The 26,208-nt window shown below is 39.8% G+C and overlaps 1 protein-coding gene across 1 annotated transcript in view; it reads right to left on the reverse strand.

Annotated features, from left to right (window-relative positions):
* The window catches only part of FRMD4B (FERM domain containing 4B), a 176,207-nt gene that overhangs the window by 36,810 nt on the left and 113,189 nt on the right, over positions 1-26,208 (reverse strand). The window lies entirely within an intron of this gene.

The following is a 26,208-nucleotide window of genomic DNA, read 5'->3' on the forward strand; positions in this document are numbered from 1 at the left end:
TAGCATATGTGCGAGGGGAACCTTTATCTTTACCTTTAATTGAGATCATCACTGACGGAGATTTCGTGTAATTTTTGTCTTGGAATAGCATGCCATTAGGTAGGACAACTAAACTGAACCTTGCTATAACTTCTCTATATAGAATATGAAAACACATAATTCCATACAAAATACATGTAACTAACAGGGTCTGTATAGGTTGCCTAAAGCTGCAGTTTTAATAATTTCAAAGCATTTCCAGGCTTGTGGACTGCCTCTGGAGCACATGGATCTATCATCTGTTTATACACACACACACACACACATACACATTCATCATAGTGTTTTTAGGACTGGGAGTATCCAACAAGTTGTAGGAAAACAGAGACCAACTGAACAGAGGGAGAAGTGGTCAGATCCTGTAGGAAGTCTGAGGACAGATATTATGCAGTGAACTATGGAGCCGTTAGGTGGAAGATTGTCTATATTTGTTATAAAAGCTTAACTAGATATAATTCCCACTAAACTGAATAGTGTTTAGTTTGGAGTAGACAATTACAGGATTGCCCTGTCTTTTTAATGTTTGTTATGGCCTCCTGGGTAAACGGTGATTCCGTTCCAACTCTGACACATTCCCTGGTATAAAAAGCAAAGATTTGTGGAGAAGGAGGGAGGGCATCTCAACAATCATGAAAAGAACGACCAATTCCCCCCTCCCCCACTGCTCCTGCAAACCATGTCTCACATATGCATATAATAACAATTCTCCTTCCATGAACCCTCATAGCTTTCTTTGTCTTAAGTGGCAACGAAGAGTCGTCATTTAACAACTGTCTTTTTTACACGGTGTGACAAGTGTTATTTCTCTGTCTGAGATGATGGTGAACGCAATGAAAGATCTACACAAGTTTGCTAAAGTGAAAAATCAAAGTGTGATGAGGGGAATGGAGGACAAAGGAAAATCATTATGCATCTCCTGTGTTAATAAATAACAAAATAATAGCCTTTCCGATAATAGTTTAATATCACTCATGCACCATTGATTGATGAGAGAAAGAGAGGGGGTGGAAAACCCAAGGCCAACCAATCATCTTCCATGGTTGAGGTTGGACTTCAACCTAGGTCTCCTAGTCCCAATCCAACTGATTCACAACTATACATACCGGCTGTCAGGGGTAACATCTCCTCTTAGGAAGATTAACATCTCCTCTTGGGAAGGGTGGCTTGACACAGCCTTTTGGGATGCCTTCTCAATTTTTTGATACAGTCCTAGAGCCCTGAGATTTTATGATGGCTTCTCATCCAAGTCCTCATCAGGCCAGGTTTTGTTTGGCATCAGAGCTTAGTCAAGATTGATCAGACACTACTTGAAAAACCCTTTGAGTAGTGTTGAATGTGTGATATGGAAGAGCATATGAGAACACAAAAAAATATACTATCTAGATTAGTGTTCTTCAACCGCAACAAACAGAAGATGGACTTCAGCTCTTGGAATTCCCCAGCCAGTTATTCCCCAGTCCAACATCTTCAAGCTCCTAAGGAAGATAAACTCTGATCTGGAACCTAAGAAGAGACAGGCCACCAAGTGGAATGCATACTTCAGTTCCTTATGCAGCTTTTTAAGGGATATATTCTCTACATAAACTTCCATTTGATTCAGAAACCCTGGGAGACACTTATTATTATGTGTACACCCTAAAACATTATTTTCTTCCTGAATAGTCCACTCGTGCTCTTTTAAACTCATGCCATAAATTGACACTGCTATACCCTAGAATGGAATATATTTTGTTTGGAGGTGGATATTTCCCAGCACATAGGGAATAATTGTGAATGCATTATGGAGAAAACACCTCCAACCTGCTTTTCTACATGAACGTTTCAGAGAAAGGCGCAAGAAGAATTTATAAAGTTGGGGGAAAAACACACAAGCCTAACTTTATCCATCTTATTCTGACTACAAAGCTAGCAATGCTGTTCTTTTACAGTGGTTGGCACTTGGTACTGGCAGCAGCAATGATGCCTCAAGGGTAACCCCGAAGTGTTGAAAGTAGCTGGGAACAGGAAGTAAGAACTATGCAACAAGGAAAGGATGGAGTTTAGAAGGAATGATGCAAGAGTGTAGAAGGAATTAATATTAGCATAGAAGAGGTGAAATGGGATGAGAAATGTCTATGGAGAAATGTCTATGGAATCATCCAAGTCATGGTTGTCCCGAAGGTGCTTGAAAAAGCACCGTTGGGACAATGGGATGAGAAGGTTGCACATGCTTATCCATAAAACTAGTGAAGGTTATCCATACAACTAGTGAAAAATTAATAAAACCTAGTGACTATCTTGAACTGAATGAGAACATCTGGATCAACATTACAGGCGGTCTGTGACTTATAACAGTTTAACTTAGTGACCAGTTACAAGGCACACACACAAAAAAAAGATTTATGACCATTATTCACACTTATGACTGTGGCAACATCCCATGGTCAAATTTAGACACCTGGCAACTGACTCATATTTATGACGGTTGCAATGTCCTGGGGTTATGGGATTCCCCTTTTGTGACTTTCTGACAAGCAAAGTCAATGGGAAAGCCAGATTCACTTAACAACCGTGTTACTAACTTAACAACTGCAGTGATTCACTTAACAACTATGGCAAGGAAGGTCATAAAATGGGGCAAAACTCATTTAACAACTGTCGTGCTTGGCAACAGAAATGTTGGGCTCAATTGGGGTTGTAAGTCAAGGAACTACCTGTATCTAGGACAATGGTGGTGAATCTACAAACTACAACTCCCAACAATTTCATGGCTGAGCATGCTGATTACAGCTTGTGGGACAGGAAGTTTAGCATCCTCCTTAATCTAGACTTTGTGACAGTAAATATCCAAGGTTGATGCCAGACAATTTGCCTGGAGCATTTTACAAGCCTCAAGTTTATACTCTATCAGTGAAATATGCTCCTTCATTATTTTTCAAATCTTCCTTAAAAGGTGCCTTTTGCTGTTAGGTCACCAATTCAGAACTCTAATATATAATCAATCTACAGCTGTCCCCTTACTGTATTTCTTGGATCTTGCAACAGGAAAGGAGTCTGCTTTCTAAAGTTCTCCTTAATAAGCACCTGTGCAAAACAAAGCTAACAAGTTTTCACACACGTCTCTGAAGTGTATGAAAGATAATGAAGTAGGGCACTTTAGTTCCAAAACCTTTTGTTGCTATTGTTGATGTAGGAGATGAAAAGATACCTAAACAGCTGGTTTGGCAAGTAAGCTTTTTTAAACTTCAGCCCAAGGTAAATCAAAGTAAAGACAATTTATCTGGAACTGCATGGTTCCAGGTTTCAGAATCTCCAACGGTTTTAAAAATGATTATGTTTAAGTCAGTCTCTCAACAGCCAAATCTTGTGGTTATAGGGAAATGAATTTCTTCTCCATGCGCTCCCAAAAAATAGTGCTTGGGGATGTTACACAGTGTCTGCCTTTTCATTAATAAATGGCTGTTATTTGAGAGCAATTCTCATAGCGTTCAATCTAACTTACTCTCATATATATATGTAAAGGAGTGCTACAGTCGAAGTACAACGCTGGTTGTATCTTGTGAGGAAGCCCTTTGATCAGAGTTGAAATGGCTTCTGAGTAAATGTTCAAATTATTCATTTCAGTTGATAATGAACTTAACGGATACATAGCCAGGAAATTGGCTTACAAAAATCTCATCAAGATATTTCAGCTTTTATGTATTTAACACCAAAATATAATATTTTGAACAGCCATATCTCAGCAAGACTGCTAAAAGTAAACTGCAGTCAACAACAGTATAAAGCAATCGTAGATTTCATAAACATGAAAGATTAAATTTCAGAGCTAAATGCACTTGTGTGAGAAATAACAACTAATCCTTTGTCTGTGTTAATGGATGAGCCAAGCACCATTATTTTTACAAGCCTTTCATCTTCAAAAATATTTCCAGCTCCAAGTTGTACTTTGCAATTGTTCTGTTTAAAAAAGCTGTGAACAACACTTGATTTTGCTTGACAAAACACTCAGCTTTGGTTTGCTGGAATGTTTCGACAGTCCTTGTTTACATACCCAATTTTTTTTTTTACTCCATAACAAGAATATAAACATCCTCAAACTAGGATAAATAACTCACAGGACTTTTGAGACATTTTATTTGTTTGAAAAATGATTGCAAGGCAGAAATTAGAATTTTCTCTATCCAACCAACATATGAATAAGAAAATTTGGTTCTGATCTTAAACATATTACAAATTGGCTGATTTCACTCAATCTACATCCACTTGGGATCACCAACACTTTTCACCTCCTTTCTCCCTAAAACAGAACATTGGTGCATTTTAACATTGCACACAATACTTCACACTCCGCAGCGGGAAATGAAAACAGCTCGAGAAGGAAGTTCCTTTGTGCTTACCTGGATCTTTGCAGAGGCTGAATGAATCTTTATGCTATAGGTTCCAAAAAGTGTAATAGGAGGTTTTTATTTTAAAAATGAGGGCTCAGATAATCCTCCTTCCCTCCAAGCCTTTCTTCTCAGGAACGAGGTAACATCTTGCCTCAAAGCCTCAGACACTTAGGTGTAACTCTAGTTTCACCGACACGGACTCTCTCTGCTGACACATTGCTGACATCATGAGTTTTTATTGCTGGGGCTACCTCCTTATTCCACCCTCCTTTTCTCCTCCTCCACAGAGAGCACAAGAGAGAAAGAAAAGCAAGCAAACCTGATGGGTGTCTCACAGAAGGCCAGGAGCGGAGAGAGTGAAAATGTTTTTAATGCAGCCCAGGCAAGGACTTCCCACTTCAGAAGGCAAGGAGAAAGACCATGCCTCTACACTCCCCTTAGTTTTACTCACCCTCTCCAAAGGCAACAGGTTTGACAAGAAAAGCTTCTGACATTCCCGGGGCCCTTCCCTTCGGCTCAGTTGAACACGGAGAGCAAAGAGTGCATGAAACAGGACTCCCTGAAAGTGTAGCCTCTTTTCTTTGTCGTCTTATCTTTCTGACTAATGATGACTCCTAGGGCACTCTCCCTTTTCATCACTTCCTTAGGAATAATTTATGAGCCAGCAGGACATGCCTGTGATCTCTCTACGGATCTGAAGCTTGTGGGAAGGCCAGCAGGGGCAACAAGAGTTTATGAAAATGAACAATGTTTGTTCGCTAGAAGGCTGCAAAGCCTTCAGGAGCCCCATGCATAAAGTGGATGTGACAAGTTCCTTACGCTTTCCCAATGGAAACAGTTTTGCGACTAGCTTAAGCAGATCCTCATGTACCAAACTGGCAGTCCTTGACTTACAACCCATTCAGTTTTAGTGACCGTTCAAAGTTGCAACGGCACTGAAAAAAAAGTGACTTATGAACATTTTTCACACTTACAACAGTTGCAGCGTGCCCTGGTCAGGTGATCAAAATTCAGACGCTTTGCATTTTGTATTTATGACAGTTTCAGTGTTCTGGTGCCACATGATCACCTTTTGAGAAGCAAAAGTCAATGGAGAAGCCAGATTCACTTAACAACCATGTGGTGGTGCAGTGGTTAGAATGCAGTACTACAGGCTACTTCTGCTGACTGCCGTTTGCCTGAAGTTTGGTAGTTTGATTCTGACCAGCTCAAGGTTGATTCAGCCTTCCATTCTTCCGAGGTCAGTAAAATGATAACCCAGATTGTTCAGGGCAATATACTGACTCTATAAACCGTTTAGAGAAGGCTGTAAAAGCACTGTTAAGCGGTATATAAGTGCTATTGCTATTGCTACTAACTTAACAACTGCAGAGATTCACTTACTGTAACAACTATGGTAAGAAAAGTCATAAAATGGGGCAAAACTCAGCAACAGAAATTTCAGGGTCAATTATGTTGTAAGATGAGGACTGCTTTATCCAAGAACTTCTAGTGATTGAGTAAGCACTGCAGATGGCTTCGCCCTCAAGCACCTTGGAATCCTATCCTGAATCATATCCAGGCTAATAGGAATAGCTGGTGTGATTAATAGCACTACCTGTTGATTTTCCAAATATCAGTCCCATGGGATTCTGCCAAGCTTACTAGAGGCTATATAGCTAAAATGTAAGATTTAAAAAAAATAAATCCATTTAATTCATGAGAGAGATCTTGCACTTCCCTCAAATGTACTACTAAACAAACATTCTAATCTGGAAAGCAAACGTGAAATAAAGTCCATGAAATAAATATGAGATACTAAATCTAATTCTAGGGACCAGTTTTCTGAGAATATTTTTCTTAAATTCAGTTTGGTGATCTTCAAGCAACATTAATTAATGTATATATAGATATATAGATATATAGATACAATGGTTTTAATTAAATAATATAACATAAGATTAATAATCATAATAAAAAAGGGAAAAGGGGACCCTGCAGAACAGTTCTAGATACTGAAATCGTATTCCTCTTTCTGCCTTCTCAAAATTAAAGCACCCTCATCACTGAAATATTTACAGACATATCTGTACACCTAGATACATAGAACCGTTTTTTTTTGTCCAACCTCATGTTTAAAAAACCCCAATATTTATTGGTATCTTGACAGTTTCTAAATATTGGACAGAGGTGAGTTTCAGCAGGTTCTGACCAGCTCTGGAGAACTGGTAGCAGAAATTTTGAGTAGTTCAGAGAACCGGTAGTAAAAATTCTGACTGGCCCCACCCCCATCTATTCTCTGCCTCCCAAGTCCCAGCTGATCGGGAGGAAGTAGGGATTTTGAAGTATCCTTCCCCTGGATTGGGGATGGAATGGAGATTTTACAGTCTCCTTCCCCTGCCACACTCACTAAGACATGCCACACCCACCAAGCCACACCCATAGAACTGGTAGTAAAATATTTTGAAACCCACCACTGATATTGGGGATATGACTATGAATACCATATGCATGTTGAATGTAGAGACTGATCTAGAGCAGGGGTGTCAAACCCGTGGCCCATGGGCCAGATGCATCATATGCTGGCTAACACCGGCCCCCCACCCCATTTTAGTGAAGGGGAAAAAAGTTGTGATATGACTTTTTTCATACTCGCTTTTTTTCAAACTCGCGGTGAAAGACCGCGAGTTTGACACCCCTGATCTAGAGTAATACTGTATTACCGCACCTGTTGTTGTTATCCCCAAATGGAACAAAGATAGGAAAAGACCAAATTGTATGAGTTACTGTTCTAACATACAAATTGCATCCACAAGTATTGTAAACAATGGTTAGGATATTGTAATAGACTGTAGGAATAATCTTGAGGAACAGAGGAAGCAACCAAAACAGCAGTCAATCAAAAGAAATGTGAGTTGGAGACAGAAATGTAATTTGAGAAAGCATGATCCTAGGTCTCTTGAAAGTAAAAAAAGAAAAGGTTTTCCATAAAGCTTCAGATCATCCAATAGAGGTGCATATGAGATTTTACTAACATTTTTTGCTGTTTGGTAGCCAATATTTGTTTTCTTAATTTTTAATTATTTTAATTTCTTAATTTTTAAAATAATAATACAATTAATTACTATTTCTTTCATTATGTGGTTCCTATTTTAGTGTGGCTTTACTAACTTTATATATATATATTTCTGTCTTAATGTTCTTTACATAGTTCTTTATTGACATATATTAAAAGGCAAGTATATCATATCGTAAGTAAATAAAATAGTTTATCAAATGAAAAACTCTATCCTTTTGCGTACTGTTAGCAGAACAGCTGAACAAAGCTAGTGAATCTGACAACATTAAGCATTCCGACTTTAAGTTTAAGTTTACTTTATTGTCATTGCACCTCGTACAACGAAATTAAATGCCATCTTCAGTGTATATTATACATATAAAAACACACATCCTTCACATTCTATACAATTGAATTGAAAACGCCTGATATTGCATTATACAGTAGAATTCAACATAGTTACTGCCCTGGGATAGAAGCTGTTTTTCAGACTATTTGTCCTTGTTTTTATTGGAAGCACACTAAGCCAAATTGCCACAATAGTTCACGAAACTGTCTGTCCATAGAAGAGATTTCGATGAAACTTCCTAAAAAATAAAAATGCCAGTACCTAATCAACTCTTTTTTTTTTTAATGCAAAGGAGCAAATTACTTGCCTGCAATCAATTGCAAGGACAATATACATTTGATTTTTTGATTACATGCCATCAAGTCATTTTTTTAAACTTCTCGTGACCACATAGGTATATTTTCTCCATGGAACATGCATTTAGTTAATTAATTAGTTAATTAGTCCCCCCCAGAACGAATGTGTTTACATAGTATAATATTTCACTATTCCAATGTACACTGTTTCACCACTCTAGAAATACTCTCTTGCAGAATTGAGTCTAGCAGTATGGAATGAGGGAGCAAGGTAAAATCAATTCAACCTCTTTTGATGTTTTTGAACATTCCACTACAAGACTGCCACTAGTAGGAAATAGAAATAGTATTAGGTTAAATCTTCTATTTTTCCCAGGTGTATTACATTTCTCTTCCAGGTAAAGTTTATGTGAACAGTTTTTAAAATGGGATCTCCTTTACACCTTTTGAAACGTTGAGCACCGAATACTATTATTGGCCTTAACAGGTAGAATGAGAAACAAACATGAAACTAAATACCTATTAATTAATCCAAAGGACTCAAAATGTTGGTTTGAAGCAACATTTTTAATTATTTTAAAAGAAGAGAATAAGGCAGCCTTATCATTGGAAATTTGGTAACTTTGTCCCATAAAAGACTTCATATTACATCTAATCTGAATTAGCAATACTGGTATCATCTTGGAACTTTCCTAGTATTGACATTATTAAACCTTTGCGTTTTTAAAATTTGTCTAGTTTCTTTTACTGTTGTTTATTTACTGGATATCAGATAGTAAAAGTGCACTATTGATTAAACAAAAACTATTTTGAAACTATTTTAAACACAACAAAAATCTACATACCCATTACAATAGCTTCTTCTTCTCCGGAGAAAGGCGGCATATAAATTGAACTAATAAATAAATATAAGTTTTGCTTTTCTTCAGGCATGGAAAGAAGAAAAAATTATCCTAAAAGTTTTCAGATAAAAAGGCAAACGGGTGAACATGTTCCCTTTAAATGAAACTCTTAATCTCTATAACCTCTATATTAATTAGGTGGCCATCAAAATGTTGAATGAGTAGCTTCAGAATAATTATAATCCATATGTACATATTTCAATCCATATGTACACAATCCATATGTACACATGAAAGTAACACCCTCTTCCTCCTCTCATACATAACAATTTTCTCTTTTGCCAGCGGAGCCTTAACTCTGGACACTGCTAGGGGAAGCCTTAGCTCAGACACTGCGATCAGCAAGAAACTGCAATAGTATTATTTACTACCCAGCAAGCTCATGGTGATACATAATAGACAACCCCAGATTGCTATTATTGTGCAGGGTCATGAAGAATGATACTCAAAAGCCAACAAAGTGGCAGAGATACTTTATCTTAAAGCTGTAACAAGATGTGCGTGCAGCTGAACATACATTTGCTGTGTACCTAAACAATGGCTTTAGTCAAGCTATTTATCATTCCTTCTAAGAGAGAAAGAGAGGGAGGGAGGGAGGGAGGGAGGGAGGGAGGGAGGGAGGGAGAGAGAGAGAGAGAGAGAGAGAGAGAGAGAGAAAGAGAGAAGAAGGCACGTTGGACCTACACTTATTATTTGGGTAACTGTCAAGCACAAAAGACCAGGACCACACCTGAAGTTCCAATTAAATAGGCTCATGCCTATGCATAGGAATCTACTCAACTAACTGTTAGCACTATTTTGGTCTTAGATAAGGGTTAATGGGATTCAAGAGAGGTTGGACTTAATTTGTTTGTGGGAACATAGAGACTCTAGGCTGATTCCTCTTTTGACTCCGCCCCAAGATTCTGCTACTCCTTCTTTTACATTAACAACCATTCAAGGCCCAAACACTAAAACTAACACAGTTCTGTCTCTATTGCAAGAAGTATAGCCATCCTGGTTCATGAGCCTCCATTATTCTGCAATTTGATACTGCATATAGAGGTAATCCTCATTTAGTGACAGGCTTATACAGTGATCACTCACTGTTATAACTAATGAAAACGTAACTGTATGACCAATCCTTGCATTTATGACCTTTGCAGACCTGTAAAGCAAGGTAAACTGAAGAAAGATCATAAGCACAGTTGCAGATTCACTGATTGATGGCTTCACTTAACAACTAACTGCTGCTTCCAATTGTGGTCATTAAGCAAGGACTACCTGATTGATTTCAATGAGGAGCTATAGTTGTGTTATGCAACTAGGAATCCAATATCAAGACAGACAAGCTAGCCAGCACCACTTGCTTCCCTTTTGGCCTGAGAAGCAAATCATCTCGATAAACAAATCCCTTTTAGACTGTTCAAATGGCTCCTAAATATGAAATCATCACTGTCTTAGGAGCACTTAGGCCAGGAAACTGTTCTGATTGGGTACAAGTTCTGCAATGCCCACCTTTTCAGAGCCAGCCAGCACACTACCTGGAGCAAGACATACCGTATTTTTCGGAGTATAAGACGCACCTTTTTCTCCTCAAAGGGGGTGAAAATTTAGATGCGTCTTATACACCAAATGTAGCCCCGCCCATCCACTGCCCACCCCCCCCCCCCTTGGCCTCTGCCTCCCAGCAGTTTACCTCCTTGGAGCAAGCAGCAAGAAGAAACAGCTCTTTTCAGCTTCAGCACAGCCTAATTAGCACAAGTTGATTAGATCGGCCTCCCAACTCTCAGCTGTTTTATGCAGGCCTCTGCTGCTTGCTGCAAGGAGGTAAATTGCTGGGAGCAGATTTTTTTTTCTTGTGCTAATCAAGCTATGCTGAAAACGAAAATGAAAGTAAAGCAGGCTATTTGCTGTTTGCTGCAACGAGGCAAAATTGCTGGGAGGCAGAGGCAGATTTCTTTTTCTTGTTTTCCTCACCAACAAAGGTAAGTGCGTCTTATAGTCCAGAGCGTCTTATATGCCGAAAAATACGGTAGGTATCATTCCTTGTACTTTTGAGCGAATCACAGAGCCACTTTGGTTGAGTGCTTAGGTACCTTGCTAGAAACCTTATGGTGAGTTCTGACCCTGCTTTATTCATGAAGGCCAGCCAAGTGGCTTTAAGCCAGTTACTCTTTCTCTCAGCCCAACCCAACTCATCCGATTCTTTTTATGGAGGAAATAGGAGGAGGAATGAGTATACTAATACTTCCCTGTTGTAAGCACTGAAGTGCTTCTGTAGTGAAAGGATTTGCCCAGGGGATGCCCAATTGGGGGCTCCTTTCGTGCCCTTGTGAAGTTGCCCACTGAAGTGGTACCTATTTATCTACTCATGGTTGCCTGCTTTTGAACTGCTGGATTGGCAGAAGCTGGAGCATGTGATGGGAACTCTTCCTGTCCCGCAGCAATGGGTCTCAAATGTGAGCCTGCTGAATGTCAGCTCGGTGTCCTAATCTCATGTGCCACCACGCTCTGGAGGAAAGAATATTGTGTGTGTTTTTGCTGCCTTATCTATAAAAAAAAATAAAGGCAGGAAATAAATAAATCCTCACCTCTACCCCAGACATCTAGTAGTAATAACAACAAAATTAAGTAAGAGTCCCTGTTGGCTTAAAGTAAAAGCCAAGAATCTAGAGCAGAGAAAGCTAACCTCTGCCTCTTGGCGTAACACAGGTGTTGAGGTTGGTCACTTATTACCTTGTCATCTCTTGTTCAGATTACTGTAATTCACTTGACAAGAGGGATGCCCTTGAAAGACCACCACACAATTTCCACTATTGCAAAGTGTAGCAAGCTGTTTGTTTGCAGGACAGTCTTCTTACTGCCACATAATACATTTGCAATGAGATCTGCACTGGTTGTAAGTGCACTTCCAAAGGGAATTCAAACTATTGGTTATGATATAGAAAACCTTACATGGCTCAGATTTTGGTATCTATAAGATACCAGATTTTTTCCCTGATAAATTCTGCCTACTCAGTTTGAGGGAACAGGGTATGTTCTTCTGTATGTTGAGGACCCCACCAATCATGAGATGTAACAGGATGGGGCATGAAATGGCATTCCCTGGGAGGTTAACCCACAACTTCCCCTCCCCAGGCGGCATTAACTCGTTTTCTACTTTTCATTTTATTATTGTTGTAAACTATCTTCTGTGTTGGAGATTAGATAATAATTTAAAAAGTAATATAACCAATATTAAGACTTGACATTGACCAAAGTCAATCTATAAAATGAACACTTCAGGGCTGCAGAACCAGGTAATAGGTCAAAGCTTAAAGACTAAGTAATGATTGTCTGGCTTCAAACTGTTCCATTGGAAAATAAGCTTTTAAATTAGGAACCACCTGTGAGCAAAAGTAGATTCAAATGATCAAGAAAAGAAATGTATATTTACATCAGTTTTAGGATCATAATCATTAATAAATTTCAACTATATAAAACTCATGTTTCTTGTCTTTGGCTTAATTTTTTCCTTTCCTATAATGAAATATAATATGCACATATCCACATACCCCCAAAAAGGAGGAAAAGTTTTTATAAGAAGAGTGCTTTGACTACTTTTCCAATGAAGTCCATTTATGCAAAAATGTTGACGTGCAACAGTTTTCAGAAATCAAAAACAAGGACACTACCTATTATAAAAAGCAAAATGCTTGTTTAACGCATGAGAACTGCATTTTCAGAAAGCTGAGGCCACGATGAAGTAAATACAACAGCAGAGAGCAAGTTAATTATTTAACAGCCTCCAGATTTCTAAGCCTAAGGCATTAGGAAATACATCTGCGAAAGATTCTCTGAAATGAATAATCGCAAGAATTTGAACAAAAATGACACCCAGGAAATTATATGTACTAATTAATGTGATCTTTAGAAAAAAAGGAGAATAATATACTTAAACAAACAACCTCTTCTTCAGAATTGTGCATTTCCAAAGCTTTCACAAATTGCTCTTCAAAGTAAAAATGATAGTAACTATCACTCTGGAAATAGACAGTTCCACAAAGAGGCCCAGACAATTGGCCTGACTAATTATTTCCAACAGGCTCTTCAGATCAGATCATCTGTCAGGGGAGATCTGTTTATGGTGTTGAAATCCCACCATGACCGTGAAGCAAATGGATGATTTTATTTATTTAAATAGTGTTTATGGCTGCCTATCTCACAAAAGTGACTGTAGCCAGTGTAAAATAATCTATTCCAACCATCCACTTACCTGTCATTTTCTTTCTCTGCTGAAATTGAAGGATCTGAAATGCTCAGCTAGCAACAGTCATGCCAGTTGGAAATTCTAGAAGTTGCAATATCAATATATAAGGGGAACATCAGATTGACTTATCCTGTTCTCACCTGCTCCTTCAACCTCCAGGATAATGACCAGGCTGTCTAGGAATTATGAGAATTGTCCAATATTTCTGGAGGCTACCAAGTTGTAGAAGGATGGGTTAGTGTCCAATACCTGAGTGTTAGCAAACATTTAATCTTGATCTAATGCCATGACTGTTTCTAGTTTGTTGACTGCCCAAAGCATGCACGCACACACACTTTCATTCTTTCATTCATTCAATTTCTACAGCCACTCATCTTAGTCAATGATTCTGGATCAGGGGTGGGATCCAGCTGGTTTGGACCAATTCGGGCGAACCGGATGCTATTTTTACATCTGGTTTGCCGAACCAGAAGTTGCAAGGACTGGCTGCCTTCGCTCACTCTTCCCAGGAGTGTCCATGCGGCCCGTTTTGGATGCCAGGTAAGTGCAGGACTCATGAGGAGGCTCTGGGAGGGCGAAAAATGGACCTCCCAGAAGTCTGGAAATGAGTCCGTTTCCAGCCTCCGAAGGGCCTCTGGAGCCCGGGGGGAAGCTCTTTTCGCCTCCCAGAGGCTTGAGGAAAGCCTCCGGAGCCTGGGGAGGGCGAAAAACAGGCCTCCCAGAAGTTCCGGAAGTCTGGAAACGGGCCTGTTTCTGGCCTCTGGAGCCCGGGGGAGGCCGTTTTCACCCTCCCAGAGGCTCAAAGAAAGCCTCTGAAGCCTGGGGAGGGTAAAAACACCCCCCCTATGGTGCAGGAGGCTGAGTAGGTGACGCCCAGCATGGCCACACCCACCCAGCAACTGGGCAGAGAACCAGTTGCTAAATTTTTTGAATCCCACCCCTGTTCTGGATGACTTATAAAAATATTGTATTACAGTTAAATGTACTAAAATATATTAAAACAATAAAAACAGTAAAAACATTCACATTAAATATACATAGGAGCAAGATACTAGGCCAGTTAGCAATACAACCAAGAAATAGGGCCCTTGACACATTCAGCGTCCCAATCTTGGGAACATAGCCAGGTTTTTAGGCTATGACCCTTACGAAAGGCTCAGATGGATTCTGTGACTTTTCACTCCTTAATATACTGTAAATGTTGCAAGCTGGATTGTAACCACAATTTTCCTATTAAAAATAATTTCTTCTTAAGAAGAGTGTCCGTGTTTAAAATGGGTTATATCAAATTGCACAGGTTGCCTCATTCTCCAGAGATAAGACAAAAACGCAGCACCTCTCAAACAATTTGAAAAAGCTTTAAAAAGACAGGCATCTATAGTACACTATCAAGAGAAACGCCAATATATGTTGACAAAGCTCTTCTGCGGGTTTGATAAAGCTGAATTAGCAACTGCACTTTACAGCTCATAGAAAATCATAGAAAAACAGCCCCTCCCTCTATCTCCTCTGCTGGAAGGGAAGTACCGCAGAACTGGAGGAAAAAGATAGTCTCTGACTTTCGAGCAAACAAAACTGGTCTTATTCACCTGAAAGTGTAAAACGCAGATTGAGTGGAAGAAACTGGAAATTATGGGTGATGCCAGAGTCCAGTTCAGATATACACGTCAGAGGATGACTCAGAATATTCTTGAGGCAAAAATAAAACTGGCTTCCTCAACGGAAAGAACGAGCAATTTTTTTCTTTCTTACTGTCAAACCCTTCTCCAGACAAGAAAGAACCAATATTTCAAAATATTCTAAATACTTTCCAAAGATGCACTGTGCTATACTATAGGATTGGACGGAACCTAAATCACCGATTTTGCACCAATTGTTACAGCATTCCTTTACTTTGCCCAGAGGTACTTGATTGTATATAAGTACGAGAAACAAAAACAAACACATAAATGAATATAAATTATTATTTATGAAACTGGCTGGATCTCGGTGACTTTCAGATGTACGTAAGAAAAAACAGGACGAAATCAAGTTGATTAAATTATTATTACGAACACAAGTTGTAAATTTATATAATTTTGAAAAGTGGTACCACTCTGGGGTTAAAACTCAAGAGACCTATCAGTCAATATCCACAGCAATTCCCAAGAGGCAACCTCTGAGAAATAAACAGTTGGTGCCAGTGGTGAAATCCTCTGCAGATTGCCACTGGTTCGCTGCCCGCGCAGTGCATGCCAAACACGTGCTATGTGAGTGCATGTGCAATACGCGCCAAAAGCACGCTATGCATGCACATGCAGTGCACACCAAAAGCATGCTGCATGCGCATGCACAATGCATGCCAAAAGCACGCTTCGCGTGGAAAAAGAAGGCTTAACAAGGTAAGTAGAACAGCAAGGGAGGGGGAAACAGCTGCGCCGCATGATTTAGCTGAAAACCGCGTGGCACAGCTGATTGTCGGAAATATCGGTTTGGACAAACTGATAATTTTCTTTTACTACCAATTCGCCCAAACAGGTAGATTTTATCACTACCGGTTCACCCCAACTGGTGCGAACCGGTAGCATTTCACCCCTGGTTGGTGCTCAATCCAAAGTAACCTTAGTAGGTTATACTATATATAGACGGAGGAGTTCAACAGGGAATATATGGTGGGTCTTCCATTCTTATTTTCTTATCAAAACTTTGAGACAAACTAGGTTAATATATGCATTTCCTGATGGTGTTTGGGGAATTTTTCAGTGATCTGGAAGATACTTCTTCTGGGCATCTTGCTGACCACTGAAATACAGAGGCAACTAGGATTACTCCTCAACAGCCTCTCCCTGCCTTTCTCAGCAAACCAAGACACTGCCCAGGAAGTGTTGTGGCTACTCAGTTGACTCAATAGGGCAAATGTAGATTGAAAGAGGCCTGTTGAGTCATTCGTGTGGCTGGTCAAGTATCTCTCACCTGCCACACCTTACAGTGAAGTTTTCTTGCCAAGTGGCAGATTCAGAAAGCTGCCGGTGGACTTGGCAATATTAAGTTACGTCCCTAGAAGGAGAGATGGCCTAATATTTTTGCTGCCAACAACAAAGGGAACACAAAGATATTGAGCAATGTAGACAGGGGAGGGGAAGAGTGTGTGTGTGTGTGTGTGTGTGTGTACCTGCATGAGGAGGTTTTGTGTGTCATACCTAGCTGTGCACACGTACCTATTGGCCTCTAAAGTCTATAGCCCAGGACATTTGCTGCCTTCAGAGCCCCTGACAAATTATCCAGCTTTTGCCTAGAATAGCAGATGCTAAGAATAACATTCCTCCCATCTACCCACATTCCTGAAACTTAAGTGATTTTGGACAGTGAAAGAAAATCTGAAGCTATTTTAGTTTCAGTAATGCACTCTGGTGATAGTTTGGAAAGGTTTGTGTGTTCAAAAAAAAAAGTAAACTATATTCTAGGGTTAAGTGGCAAATCTCCTTTTCAAGAGAGAGCAAAAATCAAAAACTTTAAATAGTTACAGAGAGGTATGATAATAATAGTGTGCGTCAAGACTTTCCAAGGCTTTTCCCTATCTCTGATTTACAGCACAGACATATATATTATTACTTATAATTAAGTGTTAGCAAATGGATACAGGATTCCTGAGTCAGTGATCATTTGGGAAAAATTTAGATCTTTATATACAGTAAATAACCCAACTACCTGAAATAAAACATCACATGGCTATATTTATTGAAGATAGAAACTCCTGGTGTAAAGAGACTTGTATAATGAATTTTAATGTGCTGGGTTGGGGTGGAGCAGGCAACATTTAGCTCATTTCCCCTTCTTGCCACAAACATTGCTATTTGCAGTAGCAAAGCAGCAACAATATCATCATCACATTTTGAAAACCAACGTTGGAAGCATAAAATACTAATCTTTTAAGAAATGCCCATATTCTGTTCACTGCAGAATGTTTTCAGATTTTTCAATTAGCTTTTAATTTGCTTTATTGTCTAACATCACCAAGAACCTTGTACTTTGAATATTTATATACAGTGACGGTATTCAAAATTTTCAACCTTCGTTATAATCAACTGTATTTAAGAATCTTATCTCTTTTTTCAAAATATTTCCTATCTAATGGATAGATTAGCTACTGAAAAAGTTTAGATGCCACCATAATAGTTACGACACAGAGCCTTGGGCTGTCTTCTCTTCTTTCAGAGCTTCAATTGAAAAAAGGGAAATAGAAATGTATACTTTAATTAACCACAGCTTGGTGTTACATCATGCCGAAGGTGAATGCATTCATAACTCAATTTTTCTTGGTCACAGTTTCCTTATGAGCAGGATTTGGAGAACACTTGTATTAACTTGCCTTGATTGATTACATGCTATGAAATCAGTGTCAACTCTAAACAACTAATAGATTTTCTCCACATAGATAGATTTGCCCCAATCTGGTCCCACAGGTCTTCTAATGTGCACACACTGTTGTAACTAAATCTATCTATCTTGCTGATAGTCATTTTCTGTAAAGCCATGGAGATGGTCTTAAGGAAATATTCAGAAGCTGTTACAGAAACATTCCTGCCCTGGCAGGAATGGCAGAAACATTCCTTAAGAAAGAAAATAAGTGTTAGGAAGACAGGCTGGCTCCTCCCTGACTAATGGGCTATAAGAGGGAGGGAAGATAAAATGAAAGCAGACTTGTGAAATTCTGTTACTGTAGCCCAGGGGTGTCAAACTTGCGGCCCGTGGGCCAGATACATCACACACTGGCCACGCCCACCCCGTTTAGCGAAGGGGGAAAAGGCGTGATACGTCACGTGACAACATGCCACGAGTTTGACACCCGTGCTATAGCCTATCTCAATAAAATATAATTTACCTTCATATGTAGTTAGTTTCTTGATGTGGTCTACCTTATGGGGCTCATATTCTCTTCTCTTTCCTTCTAAACTTTTCAATAGAGCTAGAACTTTGTGGAATGTTTTATAGGACAGTATGATCATTTGAGCCTGGGCATTTGTGCCATGAATGAGAATTCTAGATTCATTTGTTCAATGATCTATTGGTTTGTCTGATCCATGGTATTCCCAAGGTCTTCTCCAACACGGAGTTTCAAAAGTGACACTACTCTTTCAATCCTGCATCTTCAAAATCCAACTTTTCCTTCAACAGACTGTCACAGGGCAAATATTATCTGTGAGATTCTGATCTTAGTAAATACAGACATGTTCTTTTCCAAGTGCTATTCTACTAAGTCCAATATTCGACTATGCTTTGCTACTAAGCGTATTTCCCGACTTCTGGTTCCTCTACTCTTGATGCTTGATCCTAAAAGACAGGAGCTATCTATCACTTCAATGTCTTCATTGCCCATTCTAAGGCTGGTTGCTGAATCTGTTTTTACTGATTTTATTGATCTTTATATTTAATTCCAGTCTCATTTGTTACATGCCTCCTTGACTTCCATTACTTCCATTGCAGATCATTTGCATTTTCAGATAGCAAAATAATATCAGCGTTGTGCAGGTTACTGAATTACTTCTTCCAATTTTAAAATAACGCTCATCTCCTTGCAGTCCAGCCTCTCTCAATATATTTCCAAGATATACTGTAGGTTGAATAAAGTCTTGTTTCACTCTGTCAATCTGTTTTGCCATGTCTCATCTGCTCTGTGGCTTTTTGGCTTCATGTCCCATGGATAGATTTTCATGAGGACAATCCAGAGATTCCTATTTACTCAAGACTGATTTGCTTTACCAGATTGTAATTGTTCTGGCATAAATAACTATGACATTATTGGTACTCTTCATTTAATAGAATAACATTGGTACTCTTCATTTAATAGAATAACAGAGTTGGAAGGAACCCTGCAGATCTTCTAGTCCCTGCACAAGCAGGAGATCCTGTATCATTCCAGGCAAGTGGCTGTCCAGTCTCTTCTTAAAAAACTCCAGCGATTGAGCACCCACAGCTTCTGAAGGCAAGCTGTTCCACTGGTTAATTGTTCACACTGTTAGGAAATTTCTCCTTAGTTCTAGGTTGCTTCTCTCCTTGATTATTTTCCATCCCTTGGTTCTTTGGGGCAGCCACTCAAATATTGGAACTCTGCTATCATGTCATTCCTGGTCCTTCTTTTCACTAGACTAGACAAAATGAATACTTGCTTATTATCATTTCAGTTGCCAAAAAATTAGCTATGTGATTATTTTTATTTAAAGTAACTAATTGTACTGGAATGTTATCCATATCTGCTCAGACATCCCACTAATCTTAGTAAGATTTACTTCCAGTAACTGGTGGATAAATATACATTTATTTTTGGTTTTTTCTAAGTTTGGAAAAGTCAATAAGTTTAGTTACAAATGTTCTATGTCCATGATGGCAAACCTATGGCACGTTTCCCGACTTCTGGTCCCACCGAAGTCTCTGGCCTCCGGAGGGCCTCCAGGAGGGTGGGGAAGGCCATTTTTGCCCTCCCCAGGCTCCTAGAAAGGCTCCCCAGGCTCCTGGGGAGAGCAAAAAACGGGCCTTCCGGTCCTACCGGAAGTCGGCAAACAGGCTGTTTCTGGCTTCTGGAGGGCTTCCGGGGGGCTGAGGGTGGGGAAGGAAGTTTTCACCCTCCCCAGGCTCCTAGAAAGGCTCTGGAGCCTGAGGAGAGCGAAAAATGGGCCTACTGTGCCAGAGTCCCTTGAGAGTTGGGCAGCATAGAAATGCAAATAAATAAATAAATAAATAAATAAATAAATAAATAAATAAATAACATGTCAAAAGCGGGGGTCACATGGGGGGGTTGTGTGTGCATGCACAGGGAGGTGGGGCACATAGAATTATGGGTGGGGGCGACTCCCTGCGCTCCCCCCACTTTTGGCACGTGATGGCAAAAAGGTTAGCCATCACTGTTTTATGTTATAGTTCCCTGGAATCTGCAGAAGATAAAGTATGGACAACTTTAGTTCCTACATCAGAATTTAATTGACAGCAATGCTACTGTGTGTGTGTGTGTGTGTGTGTGTGTGTGTGTGTGTGTGGGAGAGGGAGAGGGAGAGAGAGAGAGGGAGGGAGGGAGAGAGAGAGAGAATGAATACCTTGGTCTCCTAGTCCCAATCCAACTGATTCACTGAGAGATCGATGGATTATTTAATGTGGACTTTTATTTTTGTGAGCTGCTCAGAATATGTGTGAGTGGGGTGACCATATAAATTTGTTTAACAAATATATAAAATGTTAGCCTTTCATTGTCCTTTCTGTAGGAAAAGAGAACTGATAGCAAGCCACGATCATAGAAGGAAGAAACAGAATATATGGTGGAAGAGAAAAAGTAGCAGAGCAGGCAATTAAATTTGCCTTTTGAAAAGTTTCTGAAATAAAAGCAGTCGAGTTGTACCCTTTTTCCCTACCTTGGTCTAGAAGAGAGTTATTCTCAGGTTGTACATAAAAACTAAAAATTGTTTAATCTCTTCTCTGACAGCAGTTTAAAAGAATGCAGAATCGATTAAGGGCCAGTGATAAAGAGAACATACTGAGTTACCCAGCTGGAATATAGCCAGAGAAAGAAGTAGCCAACACTTTTTAAGCTAATTGGAGAAACTGTCTGAAATACCTCAAGGAAAACTGCTGTAACATCAGCACTGCCTTCTAAATGTATGAAGGGAAAGTGAGTTTGGACATATTGCAGCTCTAAATCCTGCAAAATATTATCTCAGTACAGGTAAACCTCAATTTAAAACCACAATTGAAACCAGAAGTTCCATTGCTAAAGTTAATTGTTAAGTTAATTTTGTCCCATTTTACGACCTTTCCTGTCACAGTTGTTCAGTGAATCACTGCATTTGTTAAGCTAGTAACATTTGTTAAGTGAGCCTGGCTTCCCCACTGACTTTATTAAATGGTCATGAAAGGTGATCACATGACACAGGACACTGTAACCGTCATAAATACAAGCCAGTTGCCAAGCGTCTAAATTTTGGTCATGTGACTATGGGGATCCTACAAAGGTCGAAAGTGTGAGAAACTGTAATCTTTTCAGTGCCATTGTAACTTCAGTCACTGAATGAATGGTTGTAAATTGTAAATTACCTGTATATACTATGGCAGGGATATCAAACTCATTTTTTTTTTTTTGCTTTAATTTATATGCTGCCCTTCTCCAGAGACTCAGGGCGGCTTACAACGCGTTAAGCAATAGCCTTCATACTTTTGTATATTTATACAAAGTCAGCTTATTGCCCCACAATCTGGGTCCTCATTTTATCTACCTTTGAAAGGATGGAAGGCTGAGTCAACCTTGAGCCTGGTTAGATTTGAACTTGCAGTAATTGCAAGCAGCAGTTAATAACAGCGCTTTAGTCCACTGTACTACAGGCTCTGTACTACAGGCTGATTTCATCAGGGGTGGGCATGGGCAGCTCGACATCACTCGTGTGGGGGTGCCTGTGGTGGCCCGAGCACTCTGCCAGTGAAAACGGGCTTCCGAGCTCCGTTTTCAGCTGTGATGGCCTCCTGCAACCCTCTGCCAGTGAAAATGGCGCTCAGGAGGGCTGCCCACGGCCCTTGTGAGCTCCATTTTTGCAGGCAGAGGCACTGCGGGCCAGTCCTTCGCTGTTTCCAGGGTGGTCCTGTGGGCCAGATCTAAGCATCCCACAGGCCAGATCCAGCCCCCGGGCCTTGAGTTTTACACCCCTGTACTATGATTCATTATAATGCCAGTTACTAAGTTTTGTAAGAACAACTGACTAGAGATGTGAAAATGTATGGATTTAGAATGTTCTCTTTCAGATAGAAAGAGAATTAATCAACATTCAATGTTTTGCCTTTAGCACTCATATACAGTACCTTTATCCATGGAGACCAGTTTTACAAGGATGGTGTGTGTACCCGAGACATTTTTTTCCCATAAATTACAACTGACCAGCGATTGCAGAAAACACTTTTACTTTATGTCCCAAGGAGAGCTACTAAATCCCACTTGCTATGCACATTTGACCGGAGTGTATACAGCTCACCCTTGCCAAACATACATACCCATTTCTCCCAGCAACCAGAATTAGCATAACCACTTACTTTTAACAGTGAAAGAAAGCAAACATAGAACCACCCTTTGTGTCAAGAAACCGTATATACTCTCGTCACTTCCATTACCTCCTACTTTAAAAGGAGCCATTGTTTCTTAGAATTGAAGCCAATAACACTGGCTTCTCTCACTTCCTTCCGCATTGAACACGCTTTAGGAGCTGTGCGAAGGCATATTGTGTTGTCAAAAGAACTGCAGCATATTTGTTTTGGGGTGGAATGCAACCCCTGTCACTCACAGCACCAAGACCCATCCACTTGTTCCACAAAATGACCCCTTATCTGTTCCAACATTCCCTACCCACAATAACCAGCCAGAAGCCTCTAGGAAGCAAGATAAGTATATTTATGTTGCCATTCTTCCACAGGAACCGGTAACTGGGAAACATGATGTCTACGGTCCTGTAAATAAGATATGACTATTGTAACCAGTACCCTTTTTTACAGTTGCATCATCTACGAGTTGCCCAATTGTCCTGTAAATGGTGAGTTTATTGAAAACAAAATGAAGATGAGAAAATGGCAATACAATAGCTTTAAAATATGGCAGTACACATTTTAAAATGTATTTTTCTCCTTTAAATGTTATATTTAACTGTGTTGTGTTCAATAATAATGTAACACTGAGTGTGCAAAATTCAAAACAGTAGGATCTTTCAGATAAATTGGGCCATTTCAAGATCTTACAGAAGAAACTAGGAAGAGGAAAGAAATATAAGGAATCCATTTGGGTCAAAATGGAAAATCTTTCCCTCAATAGGGTGGAGGCTTCAAACACAACCTGTACTCCCATTTTTTAATGCTGCTCTTTCATTAGTCTCCAGAAAGACTTAAGACCACTTCAAAGGTTCACCAGGGAGATCACTCTTAACAATCCACCTATGGGTAAGGATTTAGGAGTTGGAACATTTACATCCCAATGACTCTTTGCTTACTCACCAAAGGAGCTTGTCAGTAGTGGGTTTGAAACCCCGTTGCTACCGGTTCGCTCATGGGCGCTCGCATGAGCTTCTGTGCATGTGCAGAAGCTTCCGCGCACGCGCAGAGACATCCAGGCAGGTGGGTGGAGCCTCCTGCCGCCGCAGCTACCGGTTCGCCCAATCTGCGGCAAACCGGTTGCAACCCACCACTGGAGCTTGTCCAGATTAGGTGAGAAATGAAATTTCTCTGGAGGACAAATACAGGGTACCCCTAACCAACTTACTCAGATTGAAGAAGCTACTTGGATAATTTATTTATTTATTTTATTTATTTAATTTAATTTATATACCGCCCTTCTCCCGAAGGACTCAGGGCGGTGAACAGCCATAATAAAACAGTGTACAAAATAGAATTTAAAAGCAGATTAAAATAATTAAATCATAGGCCGAATTTAAAACTCTCATTTAAAACCAATTTTAAAACCCCATTAAAACCAAATTAAAACCATTTATCCCATCAGAGCGGCTTGCTGGAATAACAGGGTCTTCACTGCACGACGGAAGGTGCGCAGGTTGGGGATCCTTCGTATGTCCGGGGGCAATTCATTCCAGAGGGCAGGGGCCCCCACAGAGAAGGCTCTCCCCCTGGGGGTCGCCAGTCTACATTGTTTGGCTGAGGGCACCCTGAGGAGGCCATCTCTGTGTGAGAGTACTGGTCGGTGGGAGGCAATCGGTGGCAGAATGCGGTCTTGTAGATAGCTAGGTCCTAAGCCATAAGTAGCAAAATCTTTCGAACCAACAAGGAAAGAAGTTCAGTTGCTATGATTCAGCTTCCAGATAATGCTACCTGGATGACTGAGAATCTTCATCGACAAACCTACTTCAATTGCATATGTTAAGATGTTAGTTTCTTGGACAAGTGCCAGGGCAAGAAATAATAACACATTATCCATTCATTAAAAACCACAATGCCATTTGATCCTGCAAAAACATTACATGCTGCACTGGTAGTTATGGTCAAGACTGTCTGACAGCTGCCTGATGTATTCAAACAATGATCCAAATTTTTTTACTGAGCATATTTTTTAATTCTTTTGCTTGCATGTATACTCCAAACTCCAGAGCCTTGCAGACTGTTTTGTTCAATGTGGTCTTTCTGATAACCAACCACATTTCTTAAAGAATGATGTAAACCCTTCCAGTGAATTTATTTCTCATATATTCTGGAAAACACTCTCTCATGATCTCTTATTGTATTGTAATAAGATAAAGGTAAAGGTTCCTCTCGCACATATGTGCTAGTCATTCCCAACTCTAGGGGGTGGTACTCATCTCCGTTTCAAAGCCAAAGAGCCAACGCTGTTCCGAAGACCTTGCTGTGTTTATGTGGCCAGCATGACTAAACGCCAAAGGCGCATGGAACGCTGTTACCTTCCCACCAAAGGTGGTCTCTATTTTTCTACTTGCATTCTTTACATGCTTTTGAACTGCTAGGTTGGCAGAAGTTGGGACAAGTTAATGGGAGCTCACCCAGTTACGCGGCACTAGGGACTTGAACCGCTGAACTACCAAGAGCCTTGGTAGTACAGTGGTCTAAGGCACCCTGTTATTAAGCTGGTTATTAAGACCAGCTGCCTGCAATTACTGCAGGTTTGAATCTCGCCAAGGCTCAAGGTTGACTCAGCCTTCCATCCTTTCTAAGGTAGGTAAATTGAGGACCCAGTTGTGGGGGCAATAAGCTGACTTTGTATAAATATACAAAAGGATGAAGGCTATTGCTGAGCACATTGTAAGCCGCCCTGAATCTCCGGAGAAGGGCAGCATATAAATCAAATTAAAAAAAAAAAAAAACTGTCGACCTTTCAATCGACAAGCTCAGCGTCTTAGCCACTGAGCCATCGCATCCCTTATTGTAATAATAGTCAAACATTATTCCTTAACCTCTAATTTGAATATAAAATTCTGGATCTAGGAAATTTATTCTTTTGAGTTTGGTGTGACTTTGCAAACAGTTCTGAGTTTACTCTCTGCTGAGCTTTTGTAAGCCATGTTTGTCTCAAACAGTACATCCATGTAGCTTCAGTTTCACGTACTGAGAATACTTATGGGGGCAACTGGGGAGGTCCAATGATCATTAATAGCGTGTCCTTTCTTAAACCCAGAGAAACAACTGTTGCCCATCGATGGTTTATTTTGATCATCCCCAGAAATAATATTAGCTGTCTCAACTGATTGGCTTTGTAATATATCAACAAACATAAGCTTGGTGGTATTGTCAAATCTCCCTTATTTATATCTTTATTCACACTGCATTTATATAGTCTGTAATTCCCCCTCCCCCACTTTTGTGAATAAATGTACTGAGAATGCCATGACAAACTGACATGATGTTCAGGGCAAAATGATAAATAAAATTAGAAAAAGAAAACTTAAATTTAGGAAGCAGGGGCATGTCAGATTCATTTTCATCCTAAAAATAACTAGTGGTTTATAGTTGGTCTAAATTTGGATAATTAGTTTTTAATGTGGACATTAGCCCAAATTTATCCAGTCTTTGCTTAATTTCAGAAATAACGTTAATGAATCCAAAAGCATCATCATCATCAACAACACACCAATCAGGGTCACATTTTGATGGAGTGCATTTGATAATCTCTGCTTAGAACCTCTGAAGAGAAGAATGTTCTTAGAATTTTTCTTAGAATCCATTGACTTCACCTTCACTGTGGATGAAGTATACCCCGTATACAATGACTTTAATAGTTTTAATCAGAAAATTCTAAATGTGAAAGTTGGAAAGGAGCAGGAAACACAATTCAACCTCCTGACTTCCCAGATAGCAGCAGGATACCATATTAATTTCTCAAGAAGGGAAAGAACAGAAATATTTGGCTTTGTTTGGGGAGAATTAACGTGAATCAAGGCAGGAGGAGGCATGCTGCTTCTATTCCCACATTATTCTCCCTCAAACTGCTCAAAAATGCCTTATCTGTTACAGTGCCTATCCTGTAGAATA

Source organism: Pituophis catenifer, unplaced genomic scaffold (genome assembly GCF_029215685.1).
Source record: "Pituophis catenifer annectens isolate HBS135680 unplaced genomic scaffold, rPitCat1.0.hap2 SCAF_2, whole genome shotgun sequence".
In the NCBI taxonomy this organism is placed as follows: Eukaryota; Metazoa; Chordata; class Lepidosauria; order Squamata; family Colubridae; genus Pituophis; species Pituophis catenifer.